Below are 14,031 nucleotides of genomic sequence, written 5' to 3'. Positions count from 1 at the left end.
GGCCAGGTTGTAATTAGGAGGTGGAGGAGCTGAAGGGGTTTGAGGTTTATCATAAGGTGGAGGATCATTGGGTCGGGCCAGTGGAAAGGAGAGCTCCTCAGGCACATTAGGGTCAGAAAAAGAAGAGGAAGGTGGAGGGGCTAAGGGCAGAGAGGAGGTTTCTTTGGCTAGAAGTACCTTGGTGGTGGTGCAAGAGGAACAGAGGGTGGGTTAGGAACGAAGATACCAGAAAGCCTGCACGTTTATAATAATCATAATTAGGCAAAAACCAAGAAAAGACATGGCCAGGGCTATGTGCCACATGGCTACAATAAACACAGTACTACATGCAAGACTGACAAACAAAGGGTGGGTGCCCCCCAGATGGGAGGCCAGGCTGATGCTTTCCTGGTCACGTCCCTGTGGAACCGCGGGTTGAGGCCCACACAAGCCCCGCAGCTGTTACGCTGTGGGACTACACATAAACTCACTCACTCACTTGCATTGGAATTAGGCAGAAAGAAAGAAGGATAGGATTAAAAGTGTCTTGAGGGCGAGGCACAGGATAGGACTAAAAGTGTAAGGCGGCCACCACCTAAGGGCGTGGCACAGGATAAGACTAAAAGTATAAGGTGGCCACCACCTTAAGGGCGAGGCACAGGATAGAATTAAAAGTGTAAAGCGGCCACCATCTTAAGGGCATGGCACAGGATAAGACTAAAAGTATAAGGCGACCACCACCTTAAGGGCGAGGCACAGGATAGGACTAAAAGTGTTAAGCGGCCACCACCTAAGGGCGTGGCACAGGATAGAATTAAAAGTGTGAAGCGGCCACCATCTTAAGGGCGTGGTACAGCCACCATTTTGAAGGGGAGAAAGAGAGAAAGCTAAGAGAGAGACAGAAATAGAAAAAAAAAAAGACCGAAAATACAGTTTTTTTTTAGAAAACGGGAGCCTTTTATGCCAAATGGGCTAATTTACAACAACAAATTTGGTATGAGCCGGGGGTTTGGCTCTGCCGTGAGGCAGGGCTGCTTAAACAGGGCTTCTGAGTACCCACACCTCGGTTGCTGGTGAGGGTTCAGGAAAGTGGGGACGTCTCCCTCAAATTCCTGACCCTAAATATACCCCTCACGGGGAGAGAACAAGAGTGTAGGGACGTCTCCTCTTACACTCAGGTCCTAAACTGGAGTCACGGACTCGTGGGGAAGGAAGCCGGAGTCCTCACGGACTCGCGACGGGAGGCCTCCTGGGGTCACGGACCCGTGGGGAAGGAAGGGAGGGAAGCCAGAGCCATGGACTCGCGGCGGGAGGCCTGCCGGGGTCACGGACCCGTGGGGAGGGAAGCTGGGGGTCACGGACCCCGCAGCAGGGAAGCCGGGGGTCACGGACCCCGCGGCGGTGGGAATCCCTGACGCTGCGCAGCGGTTTCCTGACAGGGACTCCCTGAAAGCAGCAGGTGAGGTAGTGGGTACCAGAAGTCTTACCTTGTGGTGAAACAAACAGCAGCTTCCCGGTCCGGCTCTGCGTGGAGGAGTCAGTTTCCCCGGGGAGGGGTCTTACAACTCCCTCCTGGCTGGCTCGCCATCTGTAAGGTCTGTTTTCACCGAAGACGAAACAGAGAAACTGAGGCCAGCACGCAAATAATCCAGTGCAAGGGAATTTATTCAGGCTCCCGGACGAGGTTCTGCGGTCCGGACAGGAAGGGCCGGAGAAGTCGCACGGACTCCTCTCAGGCACAGGGTTTTATAGGGAGTGGAGGCATTCGATTGGCTGTGGCCAAGGTGGGTGGGACAAAATGGAGGGGAGTGGGATCCGGATGGAAGGAGGCGTGTCTGAGCTCCCGGCGAGGGGAGGGGGCGTGTCCGAGCTCCCGGTGAGGGGAGGAGGCGTGTCCGAACTCTCCACGACGTGGCCAACCTTACAGGCATATTAAATAATTGGGGTCCATGAACAGAATTCAGAGTTCCAGCAGGCATCTTTGAAGAGAAGTGAAAGATTTACTTAAAATAGGATAAAAGCTGTCACAATTAGATTAGCCAAATTTGATAACAGCTAAGGGTGAGTGGGAGAAATATCATTTGTTCTTGAACATTTGCAGTGTGTGTGATTTACTTATTGGATATGGAATAATTAGGTTAATTGGATGTACTGAACTTGGTAGAGTATGATTTGGAAAACGGGTTTATTTTTCTGTCTCTACTGCTTTTGTGGATGTCCCACTGTCATTTCTGGGTGAGATCTTGTATGAAACCCATAGCTTTAAATTCCTTTATCAATTTTAAAATGTCCTGTCTAGTCTAAATCAGAACTTTGTTTTCTTAAGCTCCTCTACCCGTCTCTCTCACCTAAGCAAAGTAAAGTCTAGTCCACTTCCATAAGCTCCTGTTTTCACATACTCTCTCCTCTGCCCTTTGTCTCTGGCTTCTCCAAGTAGGGTTGAGGTGCAGAGATGGGGAGAGAAAAGATGAGAGAAATTGTGGCAAAGCCCATTTTACTAACCTGCTTCTTGGTCTGGTGTTTCTAGATCTCTCTTAATTTTCTTTCATTTTTTTTTGAGACAGATTCTTACTATGTCACCCAGGCTGAAGTGCAGTGGTGCGATCTCGGCTCACTGCAACCTCCGCCTCCCGGGTTCAAGTGATTCTCCTGCCTCAGCCTCCTGAGTAGCTGGGATTACAGGCATGCACCACCATGTCCAGCTAATTTTTGTATTTTTAGTAGAGACGGGGTTTCACCATGTTGGCCAGGCTGGTCTTGAACTCCTAACCTTGTGATCCGCCCGCCTCAGCCTCCCAAAGTGCTGGGACTACAGGCATGAACCACTGTGCCCAGCCTACTCTCTCTTAATTTTCAAGTGACCTTTGTCATGGGCAGGCTTCTCCATGGCTGTAATAGTGGTCTCTGGGGGATGCAAAAGAAATTTCCACCCTTCTTAGTTTCCTCCCTGTATAAGGGAGGGTAAAGATTAGGCTGCTCTAACAAAGAGAACAAACACATAGTAGCTTAAATCATGCATCCTTAATGGTAGTGAAAATTGGTTCTTGGATAAGGGGGAATGAAAAGCATCTTAGCTATTCCAGTGGTTTGTGGTCGTCTAACATCCGATAAGATCTAACTTTTTTGTATTTAATCTCTCTTGTTAGAAAGATATCAATCAAATTAAAATAAAAAATAGGATTAAACTTATTTTTTTTCTTTTTCATGGAGCAATAATAAAAAAATTAGTAAATATTTGCTTAAATAGGAATTTATTACTCTCACTTGATAGTCCAGTTCCGCCTCGAAAGGTCATTTAGGGACCTGATTCCTTCCATCTTATTCTTCCACCAACTTCTAAGGTGTTATCCTGGTTTGCATAACCAACACACTGTCATGGGCATGTCTGTTTTTCAGATAGAGAAGAGGAAAGAGATGAATCCAGAGCAAGCAACTTCATCTTAGCAAGTGAGGCGGAAGTTACACCCATTACTTCTGTTAACATTGCAATGATGATAACTTAGTTATGTGGTTTCTTTTCATGGAAGGAGACTGGAAATACAATCTGAAGCTTGACAGTCACATGTCCAGCAAGAAAGGAAAATAATTTTGTGGGGACAGCTAGTCTTCTGCCATACTGACCAAGAAAATGCACTCTTGGACCTCTTCTGACTCCATTTTACTGTTGTCCCTTAGTGGTACGTGCCACAAGGCCCCTTTCTGCTGTGATCCCTCATCCTGCAGGCAGCTCTCTTGGGCAATATCCTTTGAGAACCATCCTAGCTGATCATGCAGGGTGTCTATATGGCCAAAGAAAGCTCATGTAACCTTGCTGCGTCATATGGCAGAGGAGCACTTTGATCTCGTAACTGCATTCTCTTCTCTTTGCTCTGAACATATGAAATGCACCAGCTAGCCTGCTATCTTCAGAATTTGCAAATGAGAAGATGGCAAGTGTAAGGAGACCTATGTTAAGATCTTCTAGAAACTCTTTGGTTCTCTATTCTGTTAGCAGCAGAGGCAGGTCTTAGTGTTTCTTTCAGGTAGGGAGAAAGATGCAAAGCTCTTCTCTTGCAAACATCCCAGGCACTTAGAAGAGTTCTTTTTCTTTTTTTCTTAAAGCTTTCTCACTTGTCTTGGTGAGTGAAAAACAGCCCTTTACTCTCTTCTACAAAAATAGTAAGAGAAATGCCACAATGTGTTGTTTTATTTTATTTTTTTTGCTTTAAGAAAATTATCCTGTGATCAATTTCTTTAGTATTTCAAACATTTCTTATAAAGAAGGGTAAGAGTGGGGTGGATCTATGCAGCAAATGCTTTTTTTTTTTTTTTTTTGGTCTTAGTTCAGGCTGTTATAGCAGAAGACTGAATGGCTAATAAATAACAGAAATTTATTCTTCACAGTTCTGGAGGTTGGAAAGTCCAAGATAAGGGTGCCAGCATGGCCAGGTTCTGGTGAGAGTCCTCTTCCAGGTTGCAAATGATCTGTTTTCCTTTCTTGTATCCTCATTTGGAGCAAAGAGGGCTAGAAAGTTCTCTGGGGCTCCTTAGGGCATTAATCCCATTTATGAGATCTTCATCCTCATGACCTAATTACCTCCCGAAGACCCCACCTTTTAATACCATTGCATTGAGAGTTAAGATTTGAACATATGAGTTTTGAAGGGACATAAACATTCAGTCTGTTGCATTTTTGGTCCCCTGTATCTCATTCCTTTGGTTCATTTTTTTCTTTTTTTTTTTTTAAGATGGGGTTTCACCATGATGGCCAGGCTGGTCTTGAACTCCTAACCTCAGGTGATCCACCCACCTCGGCCTCCCAAAGTGCTAGGATTACAGGCGTGAGCCACCGTGCCCAGCGGTTCATTTTTTTTTCTAAATTCCATCCACGGCTATGGTGGACAGAATTCAGTATGTGAATATCATTCCACCTCAAGCATCTACCATAGATCTCTCCTTTTCTGTCTTAGGACCTTCTGTAAATAACAAGAGTCCCCTTAGCCCCTTGTAGGTTGAGTCCCAAAGTGTGGTGGCATTAATATTCCAAGCAACCCTGAACCACTGGGCAAGCCTGTAGACAGATGCCCCAGAGTCCTCTCTTCTGGGTGAGCCATGCTGTGGGGCATTCTGTGTTCCTCAGAGGTTCCTGCAGAAGGGAGCCCCTGTTGCCCTTGGCAGCAACCTCACTAATGCCCCATGAGTTGGCTTTACACCTTCCCTGTCTTAATTTTCCTGTTTCTTCACTCTTGTTTTCTGGGACAGACTGCTGCATGAACTAGCTGAAGACAAATACTTTTCTCAGACTCTCTTTCCTGGGGGAACCCAAACAAGGGAACTGTTCTGTTACAGTTTGGTAAGTCTTACAGCTATAGAATTGGCAGCTCTCTTTAGAATGTAGAGATACTTATTTTAGTGCGTTTTGAGTCCTCAGCTAAAACTGAGTGAACAGAAAGACTTTGATATTTATCTTTTTTTCTACCATACTATATTTTTCTTAATTTTCTTAGCTTGATATTAGAAATTAGTGTTTAGTTAAACAAAAATGACTTGTTTTCCTTTTAAAAAAGACATTCTTGAATGAATTCTGTGCTAATGTCCTAAGATTTAGTTATTTGAGGAAAATCTGGCCAATTGGCTAGAGTGCAAAATATCAAGTGGTCTTGTCTGGTAGCCTAACTGTAAGCATCGTAGACTGGAGTAATTAGCTTATGCAGGAATTGGCTTATCACCTGTGAGGAAACATCTACATCACGATATCTTTAAGTTTTAAATTTGAAGGCATGCATTTTTTCCTTTTGCAATTTGTGATGTTATGTCCTTTGTCTTGATCACAGAAATTGCACTTAGAATATTATCACTCTACAATGAATATTTGAAGAGAAAACAAAGAGGCTATTAAATGTGTTTGGGAGTATCATAGTTATAATAGGTAAGCAATATTTATGATGTTATTATTGTGTCTTTTCCTTTGTAATTATTAGGAAAGCTAGTGGAAAAAAATAAAATTGAAGTATTGGCTTTCTCTGTGCCTTTTTGGAATTAAAAATAATCAGCACTTGACGTGAAATAGAATACAGAAACCATGTCCTGAAGCACGCATTCCTCCCTTCTTCATTTCAGCGTTTTTGTAGAAGGTCAACTTGTATCCTATGATTTACTAAAAAGCTATTATTATTGTGTTGTAGCAGTATTTCTTCAAGAGTTGAAATGATAGCTGGCTTTAATATAGAAAGCCTGATAAAACTGTTATAAATCACTAGTGGTTTGGGAAAGAAGACTAGATTCTGATTACTTATGATTTCTACAGTTTCTCAGAGAATTGCCTAGGACTTTCGAGTCTCTTTCTGTTACTATCTCCAGTGACGTTAGTTTGTTGGATTTGATGGAAATTGGTAAGAACACTTGAGGGTTATTCAGAAAGTTTGCCTCCAATCCTCTTGTAAGAAAGAGGTTCACAGTTGACCAGGGAGTAAAGTAAACTTTCTTAGAACATTGATAAAACAAGCTATTGCATCCCTTGGCTCAATTCTTCCCTACTACACACAAGAAACAGCTTCTAATTTTCACAACTGCACAACCAAAGTTTCTTTTTCCAATGTTGTTTATGACCTAGTTTTAACATTTTGAAGTTTTCTTTCACTCCTTTTCTAATGTGAAAGACGGTGTCCATCCATCATTAATTTATGTTGCTATTATGCAGACAAAATGTAGTTGGGAATCCTTTTGGGGCCTCCAAAGGAAATCTGAGGCATGGATTTTTATGTTCAGCAAAATCATTCTTAAAAAATAAATGTAGATAGATGTATATTTTTAAAAAGAAGAGGAAGATTAAAAAAAATGTTTAAACAGCTTTATTGAGATATAATTCACATATTATACAACTCACTCATATGAACTCAACTCAGTACACACAAAAGCCCAAATAATCCCATTAAAAATTGATAAAGAACATGCGTAGACATTTTGCAAAAAAAGACATACATATGGTCAACAAGCATATGAAAAGATGCTAATCATCAGATAAACGCAAATTAAAACCACAATGAGGTATCTTACACCAGTCAGAATGAATATTATTAAAAAGAAAAAAAAAACAACCAAAAAAAAAAAAAAAAAACCCAGATGTTGGTGAAGATGCAGAGAAAATGGAATGCTTTTCTTTTCATCTTACTACTGGTAGGAATGTAAATTAGTGCTACCTCTATGGAAAATGGTACAGATATTTATCAAAGAACTAAAAGTATAACTACTCTTTGATTCAGTAATCCCATGACTGGATATATATACCCAAAGGAAAAGAAACCATTATATAAAAAAGATACCTGCAGTTGTATGTTTATAGCAGCACCATTCACAATATTGAAGATATGAAATCAACCTCTTGTCCATCAACAGATGAATGAGTCAAGAAATTGTGATATATATATCTCACAATATATATTTCACACTATATCTACACACACGAGGGAATCCTATTCAGCCAAAGAAAGAATGAAATCATGTCTTTTGCAGCAACGTGGATCTAACTGGAGGCCATCATCTTAAGTGAAACAACTCAGAATCAGAAAGCCAAATATTAAGGGTTCTCACATAAGTAAGAGCCAAATAATGACATAGACATAACTTGTGGAACAATAATCTTAGGAGACTCAGAAGGGTTGGGGGAGTAGAGGCAGGTGAGAAATTCCTTAATGGATATTGTGTGCACCAGTTGGGTGCTGGTAACACTAAAGCCTGGACAGTGCCACTGTGGAACATATCCATGTCACAAAACGGCACTTGTGCCCCCTAAATTTATACAATTCTTTCTTTAAAAAAGAAAACATACAATTCAATGTATTTTAAGTATTTTCACAGGTCTGTGCAACTATCACAACAGTCAGTTTAGAGCATTTTTTGTTACTGCAAACTGTAGCCCTGTACCTTTTAGCGCAATCCTTCTGTATTCTCACACTCCCAACCTCAAGCAACCACTGGTCAAATGTCATTCTTTATATTTTTACCTATTCTGAAAATTTCATGTAAGTATATATATGTGTATATATATTTCTTTCTCTCTCTCTCTATATATATATATTTTATATAATATATATAAAGTGATTTTTTGTGACTGGCTTCTAATATATATACTATATATATAGTGGTTTTTTTTGGTGACAGGCTTCTTTTCCTTAGCATAATATTTTCAAAGCTCATCCAGTTGTAGTATCTATCACTTCATTCCCATTCTATGAATATATCACAGTTTATCCATTCATCCATGATGAACATTTGGGTAGTTTCCACTTTTTGGCTATTATGACCAAGGATGCGATGAAAATTCATGTTAATTTTTTTTGCTGAAACCTGTTTTTATTCTTTTGTTTATATATACCTGGGAGTGAAATTGCTGGATCCTATGTTAATTCCCTGTTTAATTTATTGAGGAATCACAAAATTATTTTCCACATTGGCTGTACCATTTTGCATTCTTACCTGCAATGTAAAGAAAGGGAAAAATTTAAAAATAGTCCCAATTCAGGGAATTCCAGACCTAAACACTTCCTGGCTATGAAATATTTTCATGAATTAGGAGCCTACCCTGGTGCTAGCTTTCATCTACTTTATAGTCAGCCAGAAGTTAATTTGATTTTCTTTTATATTCAAAGGGCTACTTAATCATTGATTTGAATGGTGTTTCAACTAATTAACATTTTAAAGTAATGTAGTAAAATAAAAATATCAGAATTGTCTATAATAAATTGGCTTAGATTTGAACACTGTCACATGGGCATTTCTCTCTGATGTCTGGTGGTCATTAGCATAGACAATATCTAGATACAGGAATTAGCATTTTAGAATGAAACTCTTTCATAAAAGAAAAGTGGACTGCTTGTATATAAACCAACATTTCTCAACTTGATGTTTCCTAAGGAGTCATTTTGTTACAGGGCATCTTGGAGTCTGAGGTCAAAAATGTAACAAGTAACATGTTAGTCACTTTTTATTTTACTCCCTTGACAGCTTACTCATAAGTATCTACTGAAACTATTCCCTTTCATCAAACTGCCATACCTTAGTTCAGACCTTTATGGAGTTGTGCCTAAAATATTGCAACCATTTGCCAAATGACTAATGCATTTCTTAGGCCTGATTTCACATTTTCTTGAGCCACCATTGTGCTCCAACTATTGTGGCCTCGAGTTGTAAGCATCTGTTGCTCCTCATACCTACCCTAGATCCTCTCTGCCACTGTTATTTGGGATTCTGTGGAAGCACATTTACCCATTCTGATGGATGTACCAACCTTAGAAAATGAGACTATTAGCACTCTCTGGTAACCATTGGCCAATCCACATCGATGTTAATGTAGATATTAACCTCGTCTTGACTTGAGTGGATTGTTCTAAAGCACATTTTACATAGTTCCTCAGAAGGTTCTTATGGTGTCCTTGCTCAATTTATTTGTTGGTCTTCGCAAAAACCAAATAGATGTGGCATACAACAATGGCTGACTGTAAATGTAACCTTTTAGAAGCCCTAATCCCAAGTGTTGTGCTCATTGTAGAATCTTTACTGTAACAAATCATTATAGACTATGGTACTTTGTATGTGGCAGTGCATCTAATGAATACATTTTTCTCAGTCTTCATAATTAAGAGAGTCAAAAGCATCTTGTGGCTGGGTATAGTGGCTCACACCTGTAATCCTGGCACTTTGGGAGGCTGAGGTGGGTGGATCAGCTGAGGTCAGGAGTTAGAGACCAGCCCAAACCCTATCTCTACTAAAAATAGAAAAATTAGCCAGGTGTGGTGGCAGCCTCCTGTAATGCCAACTAGTCAAGACACTGAGGCAGGAGAATTGACTGAATAAAGGAGGAGGAGGCTGCAGTGAGCCAAGATTGTGCCACTGTACTCCAGCTTAGGTGACAGAGCGAGACTTCATCTCAGAAAAAAAAGTATAATGTGTTTATATAAGAAAGACCGCAGTACACATTCACTGTCTTGCCCCCAAATTCCATCACAATGTAATCCTCAGGGATCTTGATCATTTAAAAATTCTGTGAAATATCATGTTACTTTGCTATATTAATAACATATAAATTGGATTTGCTGAGCAAGAAATAAAAAGTACTGTGGGTACATTAGTAACACCCATACGCTCTAGAGTCTGGGAGATACACCCTATAAGAATTTAGAATTCAGTCCAAGGGGTGACTTTTCCAGGTATCTAGATGTCTTTGGTGTGCTTGGACAGTCTCTCTAAAGAAAAGGAAAAGTTGTTGCATCTTGCATTTACTATCACTAAATATCACTAAGCAAGAGGCATAATGTTTGATGGATTTGTTTGAATTCTGAGGGTAGCACATGCTGTGCTCGGGAACAATATTCTTATTCTTTTATTGGGTAATTCAGAGTGACACTAGTTTTGAGTGTGACTCAGAGCAAGAGAGGCTCTTCAGCCAATCCAGGTTAGGATAAAACTTGCACAGCAGTCCCAGTTGTGTAATCTGACAGAACAGATAGTGTTGAAGTGATCATAATGGATAAGGAAGTTGTGTGGTGAGTCACAACCTAGATCCTTAAGGTTCTGGAGCAAGGCCATACCTTGCAGCAAAGAATGACTACTTGATACATAAAAAGCTGCCCTTGACATCCTGCTGGGCCCTAGTAGATGGACTACCTGACCATGGAGCATCGAATGAGTACAAAATTGGAGTTGCTAATCATTATGTTGATAGTTCAAACCTACTGCATCATGAGATTGATCATATAAGGGACACCTGTTCAATGCAAATATTACGTTAAAGAATGAATACAAACAGGTTCTGAAGGCGTAGAAAATTGCATGACAAGTGGGCTGAATTCCACGTCACCTATTTCTGTTGTGCCAATATCTCTTCTGCAACTGTCACCTGTGGGCTTATGTAGGGTTCCCTATGATCAACTAACAGTGGTACAAAAGTCTAGTTCACAGATTGCTTGGATCTATATGTTGGTGGTAGCTAAAAATCTATGGGTGCTAATCTGGCAACACACAGAACTAACTTTGAAGAACAGTAGTGAAATGAAATCCTCCCAGGGAACTGAGCTGCCAGAGCTCACTTGGTTGTGTGCAGGAAAAAATGCTGGAGATAGGGATATCACAGATGCCAGAACATTAGCAAATGATTTGATTGCTTTGTCAAAGGTCTTCAAATAACTAAACTGGAAGATAATCTTCAAGAAAGTTTAGAGCAGAGGCTGGTGGATGGACCATGTGAATGAATACAAAGCACATAAATCTTTGTGTCTCACATTAATATGCACTAGAGAACATTTATCATGTAGGGGTATTCAACAATCAGATGAATAAGACAATAAGACGACTTGTTCTGTGAGTTTTAGCCAGCCTCTCTCCCAAGCCATTTTAGTGCTTGTGCAATGATCTCATGAATGGAACAGTGACAGTGATGAAGGCCATGAATGGGTCCAGCAGTGTCCAAACTATGCATTAGTGAATCCCCAATATGCCCATAACAGAGACTGACACTGGGCCCCTTCATATGGCATCTTTCTTTGAAGTCGATAATTCAATGACTGTAGAAGTCATCATCTTGTTTTCACCAAAATGTATGTGTATTTTATATCTAGGTTTATTTTCCTTGTTTGAAGTGTCTCAGCAAGAAACACCATCTAGTAACTTACAAATGCCTGATTTACTGATCTGGGATCCTGAATGATATTGTCTCAGACCACGTTTGTGCTGAAAGAGATGCAACAATGTGTGCAAAATAATAAGATTCAAATGATCAAACCATATTGCATCACCCATAAACAGCTGACTTACTAAAATGATGGAATAATCTGTTAAGGGCTTAATTAAGATGCCAGGTCAAAGACAACCCCATATAGTATCGGAAATGCAATCTTCCATTGTGTTATGTTGCTTATATGTGGTTCTGTGTGCAGAACCTAAGGGTTAATGTGGGTTTTGGCCTTTCAACCATCACTTCCAGTGACACAGTTTCAGAATGTATCATGTGTGTTCCTACAATTTTAAACTCTGATGAATTGGAAATTCCGATTACTTATGGATGTGGTGGTTTCACAGAACCTGAAGCACAAATACTATTTTGTGATGGCAATAAGAGTTTCACTAAACCTGAATTTGTAACTGTCAGCTGAGATAAAGACAGAAGAAATTGATCCTCATTATCATGATGATCTAGAGTTGATTGCCACACAAGGAGCGCAAAAAGGATTTTCTTTAGCTACTAGAGGATTCATTGGTGGTTTTTCTTTTTTGTGCCTTCATGCACAGTGATAATTGTATATGAGTAATTGCAGTTACTCTACTCAAGAATAAAGCCATTGCAAACTTCAGCTCCTTAAAGTGTAGGTTGAGACAGATTCCATTTGTTTGGGAGAAAGTAAGGGAGGAGAGCAAGAGTTTCTCCCTGGTAATCCAGAGAATTCTTTTATATGTTATGCAAGACTACCAAAGTGGGACCTCTATGAGTCTGCGAGAACCATGGCATTACTGGGCTTGGAGTGCATTCTAATGCAGGTACAACTTAGAGCACAACACCCAAGTCCTAATGCAGATACACCTTACATCACAAGACCCACGTCCTTTGGAAAGCCTTCTCAAGAAGGACAGGTACAAAGGAGCCCAAACTGCTAAGACTACAATTAATACCTCACTCTGCAATGCCAAAACAGCAAAAAATATTTACAAACATCAAGACCATCCAGGAAAACATAATCTCACTAAACAAACTAAATAAGGTGCCAGGGACCAGTCCTTGAGGAACAGAGATATGTGACTTTTCAGATGGAGAATTCAAAATAGGTATTTTGGGGCAAACTCAAAACATTTTTAGATAACACAGAGAAGGAATTCAAAATTCTATCAGATAAATTTAACAAAGAGATTGAAATAATTAAAAAGAATCAAGTAGAAATTCTGGAGTTGAAAGAGGCAATGGATATACTGAAGAATGCATCAGAGTCTCTTAATAGCAGAATGGATGAAGCAGAAGAAAGAATTAGTAGGATTAAAGACATTATTTTTGCAAATATGCAATCAGAGGAGATAAAAGAAGAAAGAATAAAAAACAATGAAAGATGCCTACAAGATCTAAAAAATAGAGGATATAGCTACTTTAAATATATATGCACCAAACACAGGAGCACTCAAGCAGATAAGGAAAATGTTATTAGAGATGAGAAAGAGATCTCAATACAATAATAGCTGGAAACTTCAACACTCCACTTTCAAGATTAGCCAGATATTCCAGATAGTAAATCAACAAAGAAACATTGGACTTAATCTGCACTATAAACCAAATGGACCTAATAGATATTTATAGAACATTCTATCCAATGGCTGCAAAATACACATTCTTCTCCTTAAAACATACATAATTTTCAAGGATAGACCATATATTAGGTCACAAAACAAGTCTTAAAACATTCAACCAAAACCTAAAATGCAATAATAATAATAAAAAAGAGCAACCCCCACTCTTACCTTAAACTGACTTTAATGGTCACAAAGGATATGGAAAACGATACAAATAGTATAACTCATAAGGTGAGCACTACACTAAACCATGACACTATCTCCGAACAGGACATTGTGGCCAATGGATGCAGAAAAACTTACTGGACTAGAGAAAACAGAGAAAAGTTACAATTACCCCAAATCTCCAACCTTTCTCCAAATTCTCGCTAGACCTAGATTTGTTATCACACATTCTGCAATAAAAAAAAATTCAAAAAATTGAAATTGTATCATGCACTTTCTCTGACTGTAATGGAATAAAAGTAGAAATCAATAACAAGAGGAATTTTGGAAACTATACAAACACATGGAATTTTAAAATATGGCCCTGAATGACCAGTGGATCAATGAGAAGATTAGGATAAAACAGAGAAATGTATTGAAACAAATGTTAATGAAAGCATGACATAGCAAAACTTATGGGATACAGTGAAAGCAGTACTCAAAGAGTATTGGAGGTCAATAGGTTAAGTGAAATAACCCAGGCACAGAAAGACAATTTGAGCATGTTCTCATTTATTTGTAGGAGCTAAAAATGAAAACAAT

Source organism: Aotus nancymaae, unplaced genomic scaffold, assembly GCF_030222135.1.
Source record: "Aotus nancymaae isolate 86718 unplaced genomic scaffold, 86718_ANA_hifiasm-v0.15.2.pri h1tg000115l, whole genome shotgun sequence".
Classification (NCBI taxonomy): Eukaryota; Metazoa; Chordata; class Mammalia; order Primates; family Aotidae; genus Aotus; species Aotus nancymaae.
This window is presented reverse-complemented; position numbering follows the sequence as displayed.